Source organism: Euprymna scolopes, chromosome 9 (genome assembly GCF_053919585.1).
Source record: "Euprymna scolopes isolate OS-2025 chromosome 9, ASM5391958v1, whole genome shotgun sequence".
In the NCBI taxonomy this organism is placed as follows: domain Eukaryota; kingdom Metazoa; phylum Mollusca; class Cephalopoda; order Sepiida; family Sepiolidae; genus Euprymna; species Euprymna scolopes.
Genome location: NC_136490.1, coordinates 38046144 through 38060913, shown reverse-complemented (window position 1 = coordinate 38060913; position 14770 = coordinate 38046144). Strand labels below are relative to the sequence as shown.

The 14770-nt window shown below is 32.6% G+C and overlaps 1 non-coding gene across 1 annotated transcript; it reads right to left on the bottom strand.

Moving 5' to 3' along the window:
- Positions 1-12791: 12791 nt before the first annotated feature.
- Positions 12792-12864, bottom strand: Trnar-ucu (transfer RNA arginine (anticodon UCU)). Its single transcript has one exon. It is a non-coding gene; the product is annotated as a tRNA-Arg (tRNA).
- Positions 12865-14770: the final 1906 nt, after the last annotated feature.

Genomic DNA, 14770 nt, shown 5'->3' with positions numbered 1-14770 from the left:
AAGAGAACAAAAGAAAATTGAAAGATTGGCTACCAAATTTTACGGACTAAAAACCACTGCCCACCGTAAATATAATCCTTACCTTGAGGAGTTCTACAATTCCATGTTAAACTTAGTCAAAAAAATTAGATTTAAAAAACAAAAACACTGCTACAACCCGGTTACCCGAAAAATAAATAATTTTGCCAAGAAAGTTAAAAAGAATAAACATATATTTGTCCCTGCAGACAAGACTAAAAATTACTATAAACTTGACCATCCTACATATAAAAGACTTATATATAAAGAGCTTAATAAATCTTATAAAATAGTCCCCCGCAACCTTTTGGATTCTATTAATTCTGAAGCTAAATCTTTACTGACTTCTATGAACATTCATAACTCCACTGAAATACTTTCTCCGGGTACCCCTAGATTCCCCCTCAAAGACCATAAACCTAATTTTTATGATAACCCCTGCATCAGATTAATCTGCCCATCTAGCTCTGACTTGGGTGTGGTAAGCAAAAATATCTTAGATAGAATTATCCTCTCTATTAAAGAAAAAGTTAGCTTCCCCCTTTGGCAAAATTCGAATTCTGTAATTAATTGTTTGTTTCCCTTAAAAATAAACACCTCCTTAACTTCATAACCTTTGACATCAACAATTATTATCAATCAATTTCACCGATCCTCTTAAATAAGGCCCTAATCTTTGCTAAAAGAAATTCTGACTTAACTCATTTGGAAATTAAATTAATTCTCCTAGCCAGAAAATCCCTTATACAATTTAACAATAAGTTTTGGACTAGAAAAGATACCCCTAATAATTTTGACATCTTAATGGGTGCTTCCGACTCTGCCAGGTTACAGATTTAGTGGGACTCTTCTTACTGAAAGAACTGCAATACCACTTTAAACATATCCAAGGGGGCCTTTATAGAGACGATGCTCTATTTACAACAACAGCCAGGCCAAGAGAGTATAATAATACAATTAAAAAATTACATAACTTTTTAAATAATTTTGGCCTTTCTATAATTATTGAACCAAATAAAATAAACTTCAGATTTTCTAGACATTACACTTAATCTTAATACTGAAACTTACAGCCCCTATCATAAACCAAACCTTACGCTTTTATGCGTCCATAAATCTTCTAACCACCCCAATTCAATTATAAAATCTATAGTACCATCCGTCTCTAGAAGAATTTCTACGCTCTCAGCCGATAAAAAAACCTTTAATCAAAATGCTACTTTCTTCAATAATGCCTTAGGAAATTCAGGATACAATGAAAAGATTCAATATAACCATTATACTCCACCTGTATGCCGTCTTAAATCTGTAATCACACACAATATGACTCGCAAGAAACCAGTTCAACTAACAAGATCTGCTGCTATCAATAGCAATGGTCCACTCCACAAATATAATCCAAACCAACATGCTAATCATAATACTTCTAACCGACCCTGTCGCACTAGGAGAAAGAAAAATATTTGGTTTAATCCTCCATTTAGCATTAATGTTAAAACTAATATACCTAAAGAATTCTTCAATATTGTAGAAAACTCTTTCAAATACCCACACAGATATAGTTCAATTTTTAATAAAAACTCAATAAGAATTTCTCATTCTACTATGCCTAATTTAGCACAAAGAATCTTAGCATCTAATAACAAAAAAATTAAATCAGCCCTAAAAATCCCTTTCCCAATCCAACCCAAAAGAAACTGCAACTGTATTAACAAACATCTTTGCCCACTCAATAATGATTGCATCCATAAAGATGTAATATATTCATGCACAATTACAGAGCTCCCACACAATTCTCCCATAATAGACAAAAACATTTTGCCAACAAATTATTCTTCCTCCGACCCTCCCTCTGATATAATTATTAATCCAACAAACGAATCAACCAGCCCCTCTATTTTCAATCATACAACCAGCTATAATAATAATAATATTTTTCATAGCAGCCATCCTAACACTGATAACACTAATTATCCCCTCCAAACCAATCCTGATACAATTACTGTCCTACCCTCTGTTCATCAAAATGAACAAAATTTAAATTCTCTTCCCAGTATAAATCAACAAATTAATATTAATTCTCGACCCCGAGCTATTAATAAAACATATACATATATAGGTGCTACTTCAACTTTAATAAAGAAAAGAATTTCAAACCACACTTCTTCTTTCAATAACCAAAATTCAAACAATAACCAGTGAACTTCTCTAACTACACTGATTAAAAAGCTTAACTCTGCCAATACCCACTTTTCAATTAAATGGACCATCCTAAAAAAGTTAGGTCTTACACTCCAGGATCTAAGTCTTGTCACCTCTGTACATCTGAAGCTATAACTATTATAACCTCCCCTCAAAGTAGTAATATAATAAACTCTAAAAACGAACTGATCTCCTATTGCAAACATATGTCCAAGTTTAAATATGGTAAATTTGAAATCACATAGCTATTAATTTAACCCTTCAAATATATATCTTTTCCCATAATTTTTTTTTATAATCTTACCTTCTAAGCTTTTTATATTTTTAATTTTATTTGTTTTTCTTTATTTCTTTGGCCGGTTTTCCATCTGCTGTCTCCGTTTTATGGTATAAGTATACCTATTAATTAAATATATACATCATTTTTATTCTATGTATTTGTTTACTTATATTTCACTATATGCATTTACATACACATTTATTTGCCTTACTCCGGAGTTTGTAGATACCGGCCCCTCCCTCCCCTTATTTTGTATGTAAGTATGTATGTTTTTGTTTAACTTGTATATGTTTTTGGATATGTGTATATGTTTATGCATGCGTGTATGTTTGTATATATATGTATATATATGTGTGTGTTTGTGTTATTGTATATGTATTCATATATGTATATATATTTATATGCGTGTGTGTATGTATATACATGTATGTGTGCATTAGTGTGTCTGTATGTATGTATATGTGTATATATATATATGTATGTGACTGTATATATATAATTTTCTATTTTTTATTTATTTTTTTATTTATATACTTTCACTTTAAAATTTTATATATATATATATATATATATATATATATATATATATATAACAGACGACCCATTTCTTAAACTTGGCCATTTATTTGTTCTTCTGATCAGTTTTCTTAATTTAATTCTGGGACTTTCACGTGCATATCTAAGCTGACCTAATTATTAACGCTAACTTTCGCGCTTTTTGTCTGGGTCAGTTTGACCTTGCTTTTCAAATTTAAACTGTCACCGTTTTTCGGGGTTTTTTTTTTTTTTAAACCTTAATTTTTTTTATTCATCCAGCCTTGGCAGACGTGTTTTAAATATTATCTCTAGTGCTTTTCTTTTAATGATTTGGAATTCATTCTATTTGCGCTTTTTTCCAAGGAACTCTGCCTTTTGGATGATTTTGGCCCATTTGGAATTTACCCATTGGATTGAAATTTTAAATTCGACCGTTTTGGATTTTACCATTTTTGGATTTTTACCCTTCACCGGACTATCCATTCATGTGAAATCTTTTTATTATTTTTCTTTTGCCTCCTGTTCCCCTTACCTCACCCTTTTTTTTTAACCAAGTAAGATCTTTTACTTACTTGTAGTTTCATTAAATACTTTTATATGCAGAATCCGATCCTGCATTTTGCTAATTCCTGCCCTCTGATGGGAAGGAGAGTATTTCTTCGAAACTCCGCGGATTAAGGACTATCCACTTATCTTGTGCTTCCTTTTTTACAATTAAATATGTTTTTAACTCTTTTTCAAGATGTCTTTTAACATGTTTTATTAATCATTTGTCATATATATATATATATATATATATATATATATATATATGTTTCGGGGATTTAATATATCTATATATTTATATATTTATATATATATATATATATATTATTGGGGAGCGTATTAAAAGTAATACCTTCTATTTTTTCATTCCGCCCGAATGGATCAGAAGGGATTGTAAATTTCATTGTTATTCACAACCATCGTTCATCCATCGCAAAAGTTCACAGAGAAATGTGTGACTATATGTATATGTAAGAAAATAACTTCTTGCGCACAAAAATGTCGCTCGTTTTAATGGTACCACTCCTGTCTTCGTAGGTCTTCAACATTTTGAATAAAAAACAGGAGGCTTTAATTTTTGGAACGAACCTCGTAGATATAAGAGAGACAGTATAAAGGTGCTGGCGAGGTAGAGAAGGAGGTCATTTTCTTTGATAAAGTGCCTCCGTTATCCAACCAATAAAAACAGCATCTCACCCGACGTAAAGACAGGATCAAAAGAAAAAAATTTGGCCAAATAGGCCATTTGCAAACAACTCTCTCCGACCATCTACCTTAACCCGACTCTCATCACTCCCAAAAGGTTGAGAGATCATCGATGAAACCTTGATGTGACCTCGGGGTCAGTTTAAGGGATCAGAGTTTATACCTAACAGGAGCGTAAACGGCCGGCTTCAAGTCTCCTGATAGCCGTTTGCACGCTGTAAAGATAACAACTCCACCCCGTCACATACGCATACATTTAAAACTTATCATTGCATTGAAATGAATTACGACTGCAACACACATATGGTGATCGGTCCCGCCTGAATCTTTAGTGATGTGGAATTATCATTGTTTTATTCAGACTATTGCTCTCATCAATGTTGCTATCTATTATTTAATGACATTCTGACCGATATGCTCTCCTACCTTCCAAAGTGCATCCGTAGTAACAATTTTAGCGTATTTTACGTCCATCGTAAGCACCTCGCGATTGCTTATGTCTCAATAGAAAACTTGAAGAACTAAAAACACAACGTTTCGCACACTATTTAGCGGGCTTTATCAATGAGAAGAAAGCTTAAAGTGACATATTTTTTTCTCTTGATAAATCCCACGCAATAGTGAGTGAATCGTTGTTTTTAGGATTTCCATATTTCAATTTTTTTTTATAACTGTTATTTTACCCCAAACAAGGCACAGTGCCACTTTGTCGTAAAGGACTACTACTTGAGATCAAATTTACAGGGATACTTTGTAGGAAGTTAAGCAGCGAGATCTGGTTATATTCCACTTGAACTTCTGCATGTCAGTACAGTTGGGGAAACAGACACCCGGGGAAAATACAAAAATGTAGCAATTCAAGGGAAAGAAGCTATTTGAGTAGAAGGTTTTACAGAATCTCGGGATCTCTACAGTGTAGGGGTGGGATTTTGCTGCTTGATGGGTTTGTTGATGGTGTCTACGTCGACGTGCTTTTTTGAAAATTCACAGGTTTTATTGAGAGTAAAAAAAATGAGATTTTTTTATAATCTTTTTTTCTTGAGAATACATAAAAAATTACGATGAATCAATTTTATTTTACAAGTGTTTAATGTTATTATTTGCTATGGGGGTCGAAAATCCCACGTTTATGAGTGTCATACCTATTGTTTACCAGCTGCTATTTATGTTACTAATTCGACGAGTATACGTGAAAAAAAGTAAACATCATACGCAATACAAGGATTTGAGGTAGTGCACCATCTTTATATTTTATTTCCCTTTATTTTCTTTCCGTCGATAACGTTTCTATGGGATAGCAAAAATATTTCAGAGAGAGAGAGAGAGAGAGAGAGAGAGAGAGAGAGAGAGAGAGAGAGAGAGAGAGAGAGAGAGAAGTGAAATAAAGGCCAAATAAGAGTAAGCTTGTCAGGCGAAGATACGCAGTTTCACGACTGACATATGTTTTTTTCTTTCTATATATCTACCATATTTATTTGGTTTATTAAATTAAAACAGAATTTCGTTGCAACATAATACCTTATTCAGACATGAAAAAAATAAAGAGAAAAATACTGACTATGTTAACGATTAAATAAATCTGTTATTTTTCATTGATTCATTAAGACTTAAAAACGGACACAACTTTGATTACAACCTTATAATCAGTTTATTAAATACTAGCGGGGGTACCCGGCGTTGCCCGAGTGTTTGTTTCCGGGACGGGGGGGGAGTTTTAAAAATGTTATGGTAGGTAAGTAAGAAGGATCAAACCCGGAGTCATGAGTAAAAGTAGGAAAATAAAGTGTGAAAAAAAACAAAAACATCTGCAACGTTAACAGTTCGACCACCAAGAAAAGTCCATTCCAGTTGTTTAGGAAAAAAAACAAAAAAAAAAAACGACTACGGTAGGTCGGCGCGAACGTGAAAATATAATGTGAATTGTCCAGCACGCTAACCACTACGCCACAGAGCACTGCAGCTTAGTTTAGTGATTTTAAATAACTTCACATGAAAGAACTACGAAGACAAACCGGTGTTCTCTTCTCAACTGTTCCTTGTGAACGATCCCCAAACGGTGTTAAGTGGTGGCAGGGGGAGGAGGAATTTATTAGAGAGAAAATATTTTACCACTTCCATTGATCTTAACCGATTTTGGCCGTGACTTCTCAGCAGAAAAAGTATAGAAATCTAAGATTATCGAGGAATTTGAGAAATAATAAGCCTATAACACACCTCAGATATTGTTCTGCCGTTTGTGCATATTATATTTGCATGAAATATCTTGATTTTTAATCCTATTAATGTCAAAATCAGACTGGAAAAAATGAGTTCATTTTATTTATATATATATATATATATATATATATATATATATATAGAGAGAGAGAGAGAGAGAAAAAGATAGATAGAAGAAGAATAGAAGAAGATAGAAGAAGAAAAAGAAGAATAGAAGAAGAGAAGATAATCACATTCCTGTTAACAAAAATAAATAAATAAATGGTACCCCCCCACTTATATTCTATGAAATTACGAAATTCCAATTTTTTACAACATGCGTCATTAGTAGGGTTATGACAACAGATTATTCGGCGCTTCTACAGAGATGGGACGAGCTTTTCGGAAATCGTAAAACTGAATTTCACATGAAAACAATGGCATCTATATATTCCTCGTATTTTTAAGATGATTATATCAAAAAATTACGAAAATCGATAAGGTAAAAAATTATTTATTAAAGAAAATAAAAAAGAATTTGATGAAAACGATCGTAAAACGCAGGAGAGTTCAAAAGGGAGGTAATTTTCAGTTTCAATTTAAACAAAGATGGCGGCAATTTTTCACCTGCTAACACGATTAAAAAACTTTTTTTTTTAATGATTCAGTAATATTCAGGTAATTTCGACTGACTAATTTGGAAACTAACATTATAATTTACTAAACTACCCGTGAGCCGTTGGGTCAGTATGTTATATTAGCTATGGAATTAATGTAAGAACGTGACACTTGTGACGTAAAGAAAATAGTTTTTTGTGACATGAACATTTCTATGAAAGTATATTAAAATGAAAAAAGAGCATAGATTTCTATGAGTCGTTCTGTTTATAATTGTTTATTTTTGAAAAAAAAAACCAAACAAACTTACTACCATTGAATTATAAGTGGTTTGCCATACTTATAGATAAATGTGCACTGAACAGATACTTAAAGTTAAATTAAAATTTTGATATATCTTTTAATTTCAACGCGAAATAAAACAGCAAACCCCCCCCCCCCCAAACAATTGGGCCGTTGAAAACGTACACAGTAAAACAATACGTTTTATTGTCGAATTGATTATTTATTTGTAACTCAAATTAAAAAAAAAACTATTTTCGGGGTTATTTATTTATGTTGGTAGTGTAGAAGAAAATGTATGAATGTTTTACACAGTAAAACAATACGTTTTATTGTCGCGTTGATTATTCGTTTATGTACGCATGCGCAACCGGAAGTCGTATCAAAACCCGTTACAAGGTCATTTGAGTTTTATAATTATATATATATATATATATATATATATATATATATATATATATATATATATATATACGGTCGGGTTTCAATCCTGGCTTAAGGTAGTTGCCTGTCTAGCCGCACTGATGAGCGGTGAAACAGCGAAACAGTACTGTATGTGGATGACTATAATGCTCCTCATCTTGAGTTGAGTATATTGAGAAGTGATACACGAATTACCATTAGTGTATAAAGCGATGCTCTTTGTGTAAACAAATCGAGCATAGGTAGTTCGGACGATGGCAAAACATCGTTAAACTCATGACTCACACAGCAGCCGCCAGTAGCGTAGTGATTAGGAACCTTGACTGACTTACAAACGGTCGGGTTTAAATCCTGGCTGGAGGTAGTTGTCTGTCTAGCCGCACTGATGAGCTGTTACGCAGTACTGTATGTGGATGACTATATATAAACTTTGAACGTATGTGGATGACTATACATAAACTTTGAACGAACCAAGAATTACATTTATATATATATATATATATATATATATATATAAATGTAATTCTTGGTTCGTTACATTTATATATATATATATATATATATATATATATATATATATATATATATATATATATATATAAATGTAATTCTTGGTTCGTTCAAAGTTTATACAACCATATTTCTACATTACTAATTTAATTGAAATTTTCAGAAAATCTATCTGTAAAGTCATTAATTTTTTTTTTTGCATGTTATTAAAATAATTTTACATTGCGAATTATGAAAATATTAATTAAAATATAAATATGTTTCGAAGTCGTTTCTGCGAGACTGCCTCGGTTTTATTTCTGGTAACTTCCGTTTAAACTACTCTCGAATTACAAGATAAGTAAAAAAACAAAAAAACAAAAAAACTTACTCATGCAGAAAGTGATCCGTGTTATCGTTTAAAAAGCCATTCTTAACATGGGGAGGGGAGGGTGTTTTGTACCTATTCTGTACTTTAACCTTGCAATTAAATAATAAATATATATATATATATATATATATATATAACTTTAATTAAACGTGGAAATACGATTTAAAAAATAGCGCGGATCACTTTCTGCATTAGCACCGAAAAATGTTACTAAACATTTATTAATAATTTCTCACTTTTATAAACATTTGATTTTAAATTTCTTTTTAAATGACGACTTTTATCGACTTTTTTTTTAATAGTATTTGCGGATGGGTATGTTGACAACAAATATCAATTAAATCTTTTTAATATTCCCCCCCACCCCAAATGGGGTTTATTCCGAAATCCGTTGTTAACATGGAGATCCGGTGTTAACATGGAGAGGTTGAGGGTGTTTATTCTGAAAGCCGTTCGTAACATTTGTGGAGGTGGACCTAATGTAAACAAAAAATAAAAAATAAATTAATTAAAAAAATAAACTAAATCATTTACTGATAACCTCTCACATTTACAAATATTTTTTAATTTACATGCGCGGATTAACAAATTGTTCAATAGTGCGAAAACAAAACGTTTTTGTAATAAACTTCGGGATAATTTTTTGGGTAAATATTTACATTTAGGTCCACCTCCACAATTTTCTTTTTTAAATGACGACTTTTATTGATAAATAAATTTACTTCTCCGCAACTTTCATTGATAAATAAATCTACTTCTCTGCCACGGGCACTGAACCCCTACTTTATTTTTTTTAATAGTATTTTCGGGTGAGTATGCTAACAACAAATATCAGTTAACTTTTGCAAATAGTTCCCCACCGTCCAAAAGTGGCGTTTATTCTGGAAGCTGTTCTTACGATGAGGAGGTTGGGGGTGATTATAAGGTGGACCTAATCTAAAAATAAAACAAAAAAACAAACAAACAAGTTTTTTAAATGATTAAAATAATTTCTCACTTTTACAAACATTTTTACATGCACACATAAGCAACTATTTTTTATTAACTTTTTTTTTACTTTTTTATTTAAAAATTAGTAAATTTCAATGAATAGATTAATAAATCATTTATCATTAATATGTTTTTGGTTTTGTGTTGAATGAAACTTTTTTTTTCATTACAACAATAATTAACCAATTTAAATCTTCCGGCATGCGTTTAAGGGTTACGAAATTATCAATAAATCGTTTAGTTACTAAGCCAACGTCAGTAAATAAAAAAATGTTACGTGCGCATGCATTAGCCTTGACTAGGGGGGCTAAGGGAGCGACCATTAAATAATTATGCAGGTCGCCATGGAACTCAACGCCCAAGGAATACCTAAAGTGGCACTTATGTACTTATGTTATCGTGCTATTTTTTAAAATAGTATTTTTATGTTAAATTCAAATTTTACAATATCTTTTTCTTTTATTAATTTGTTAGGTGAAAGTACAGATAACCCGGTCGGTTTCTAATTTGTGGAAAATCTATCCCCCCCTAAAAAAGGGGTTGTCTGGATAGTAACAAAACATTAAAATTGCCTCAGTCTCGAAAGATTTCTTCTCTACTGAACGAGGAAAAAACGGTGAAGTGTAGTTTACCTTCTGTTTCTCTCCTCCTCTCTCTTCCTCTCTTAATATCTCTCTCTATCCATCTCTCCCTTTCCCTCTCTCAATCTATCTTTCTCTCTATATCACCCTCTCCATCTCTCTTTGAGCCCCTTTCTCTCTCTAACTCCCTCTATCTCTCTCCTTTCCTCTGTCTCATCCCTCTCTGTTTCCAACTATATCCTCTCTCTGTTTATCTATCAATCCCTTTATCTCTCTATCTCCTTCTCTTTCTCTATTTTCCTCTTTTCTATCTATATATCTTCCTGTCTATCTTTCCATCTCTAATCCCTCATCCTATTTTAGTCTCCTAAATTAATTACAGTGAATAAGGCATCGTCAAAACATGGATAAATCCTATTTTAGTCACCTAATTTACTGACTGTGAGAATAGAAGTTATTTGGAAATTACTGCTACCTTGAACAGCACCAGAAGTAACTGGTAAAAACCTTTCTAATTAAATTGATTTTGGCAGCCATTTGGCAACAAAATGACATAGCCTTAGCCCTTGCTGCATGAGGAATACCTGCGACCTTGCTGCCAAGTAAAAGAATTATTTATTCTACTTTAAAACATTCAATTTTTCAAAAATCTCATCTTCGACATCTCCAAAACATCCAATACGGGGGAAAATATTGCAGAAATGCAAACTTATTGTTTAGGATGAATGCACAATGGTACACAAAAAATCACTTGAGGCTCTTGGTTGATCCTTGCAAGATTTGCGTGACAATGTCTGACCATTTGGGAATGCAGTAATATTGCTTGCAGGAGATTTCAGACAAATGTTACTTGTTATTCTTCAATCAACACCAGCAGATGAAATAAATGCTTGCCTCAAATACTCTACTTTTTTGTTCCATGTGAAGACATTAAACTTAACTCAAAATATGCATGTCCAGTTGCAGACTGTTCGATCCGCACACAAATTTTTGCACCACTTGTGGGAAATTGGGTACAAAAAAGTGCCAGCTGATCAGAGTTAAGGGCAAAATTCTTTGACTTTTAACTTCTGTCATTTCTGTAATTTTATTTCATCAAAAGAAGAGAGTTTAAAAGGTTTTGCAGATATTCAAATTATAAGAATTCCACTTAACTAAGTGAATGAGCTATTCTTGCAGGTCAATACAAAGACGCCCATGAACTTAACGCTATTATTCAATGTAAAATTCCAAGTGAGGTAGTCAAATACAAATCCATCGACACTGTTGTGAAAGCAGATAAAGTGGTTAATTATCCAACAGCTATATTTGCCAGGGATGCCACCGCATCTATTGCAACTGAAATTTGGTGTACTAATTATCATGTTGTGAAATATAAAGCAATCCAATCTTTGCAATGGCACATAGCTTGCAGTGAAAAAAATTAACAAGCAATATCATAGAAACAACAATCTTAACAGGACCTTTCACAGATGAATATATCTTCATTCCATGCATTCCTATGATTCCACCGGACACATCATTACACTTTAGCAAATTGCACTTTCCAATTTTATTGTCATTTGCAATAACCATCAACAAAACACAGGGAACAATCTTTACAATTGTGGGTCTTACAGTTACACACTGACTGTTTTTTCACATGGACAATTCATGTTATATATTACAGAGTCACCAAACCAGAAAATCTCTATATCAGCTAAGAAAATGAAACAACAAAAACTGTGTACCATGCAAAATGGAAAATTAAACCTATAAGAAACATGCTTTTTCTCATTTTGGAACTTTTTCCATTGCGCCAATTTGAGCCACAGCAACGCGTGGCCGGGTACAGCTAGTATATATATATATATATATATATATATATATATATATATATATATATATATATATAAGATTTTAGTCATTCAATGAATTTATGACATGAAATGTTTGAAATTTAAATCAAAAGATGTTTGTTATTCAATGTAAGACAAAGAATACATTTGAAATATAACTCCTTATCCTATGTCTACCATCTCTTCAGAGGAGAAAATATGAGCAAATAATTATAATGATTTACACCTAAAGTCAGTATGACATGGAAAATCACAATTAAAAGTTGTTTAAGTATTTAAATGTCATAGAGTAAGGGAAGTTAATGAAAAGGATATTGAAATTCACATCCAAATTGCATGGTAATGTAAAATGATCCAAGCTGTATTTTGAGTAATCCACATAACAAGGTAATGCTTCGAAGTAGGCATTTCCCTGGAGCAATTTTCTTTGTTTATATAATGGGTCCGGTAATTTATTTTATATATATAGGTCCGGTGGATCTGTTGATTAATAAAACATATAAATTGATATATTTAATATTTTTTATAATTATAGAACATAAGCTTCAAATTCCACGCCAAAATAACTTCAAATTGTTAATAAATTAAAATTAAATTTAAAAATTAAATTAAAATTAAAACCGCTTTCAGTAGGAAGGCCGTGCAAAAATCGGAAGAATGTATATATAATAACAAAACATTAAATAAAAACACGCCATCCCTGGTGGGATTCGAACCCACGACCTCTGGATTAGAAGTCCAGCGTGCTATACGCTGCGCTACAGGGGCTTGAGTAACTATCTACTGGACTTATAACTATATTGTTTCTTTTCGATTTATATTTTCTTTTCGTTTGTAAGAAACAAAATGCCAGCCTTATGTACTCGCAACAAAATTGATTATATATATATATATATATATATATATATATATATATATATATATATATATATTTAAATGGAATTGTAGAAGGCGGTACAATGCAGAAGTAACAGAAAGACACAAGCTAAAGCAGGTGAGAAATTTAATAATACAACTTATAAATACATGTGTACATATTCATATTTCATATACGCAATATTTTTATATTAGCACAGTGGTTACCTGGGAAAGGCAGTCTGGTGGTATGTCCGTGTGATATAATATTTCGAGAAAGATCTCTTCGTCAGATATTTACTTGACTTTGAAAGTCATATATATATATACATATATATACATATATATATGTATATATATACATATATATATATATGTGTGTGTGTGTGTGTGTGTGTATGCACGCATATATATGTTTGTATAATTTATAAATTGTCCACTAATATTATATATTATAGATTTGCCTATTGAAAGCAAAAAAAAAAAAAAAAATAAAGTCTGTAATTCCCCTTCTATTATTCTAAGCAAGGAAATTATCAACTTAATTAACATGCTATGAAATTTCGTACAAGAAATTAGCCATTTATTTAGTTTATTTAATTGATTCAAACATCCACATACATACATACATGCATACATACATACATACATAAAACATCCACATACATACATACATACATACATACATACATACATACATACAAACGATTTGTCTGTTTATCTATTGGAGCAACTGAATTGCAAAAAATGCTGAATACGTAGATGCCATCGAGAAACGCAGCTGTTACGATAAACACTACAATAATAACAACTATGACTCCTCCTCCTCCTCCTCCACCTCCTCCTGTTTAGGGTAAAAACGTTATTATCAGAGATGAGCCGATGTTCTTAGTTCGACACCGAAACCAACAGAGTCCAGGCAATTTTTGAAATGGCCTTTTCCCTGTTGGCTTTGGTCCTGTACAGTTTTAGGTAGTCCACCCACTCAGGCCGTTGCCCCCAACCCCCGTCTTTCGTGAGAGGGAGTAAGTTTATTGTATACTACCTGAGGCGGGTCTAGTGGGGAATGCCAACGGGACTGACGAGGCAATTTTTAATAGAGTAGAGTGCTCCTTCTTTAGAGGGGTTGGATTGACGCTCCCCACCTTCCGACCTTGTGTTACATCTTCCTGCGTTGGGAATGAAGTAAATAATAGCTCAGCCGGGGTTCTCCCCTCGGACTCAAAGCTAACAGAGTTTTTATCATTGTTAAGATGACCGTTGCACTGTTAGCTGATGTATGATTCTGGTTCTGTGCTGTTTTAGGAAATCAGTCTTCCCAGGCTTTACCTTTTCACCCTTTGAAATGAAATGAAACTGCGACACTAACCCTAATGTGTTAGGGGACAGGGCGACGTTACGTTTTTGCAATGTTAACGCGTGGTATTCGCAAATTGGTCACCCATCTGGTACTGACCAGGCTCAACGTTGCTTAATTTCGGTGATCTAGTGAGAACCGGCGTGTAAACGTGATTATGACGGACACCTCTTTGAAAAGGGATTAGTTTATTACTAATCGCATGAGGTGCTCCTATTAGAGAATGGCGACAGAGTGCTCTTCTTTTATGAGGCGAGTTTTTTTAATACAGCTTTCCGTCACTTGTGTCGGATCATGCCATCGTGAAAGGGAGATAAACAGTCAAAGTTCAATGGTTACAAACAGACAGGAAACTTCAGTTTTATATATAGATTTAAGTAAACGAGTATGATCCCAAAATACAATGGATTTATTTGACAGAAGTCAATCATTCAAATTCTGGCCAATATAGGGTAGAAAATA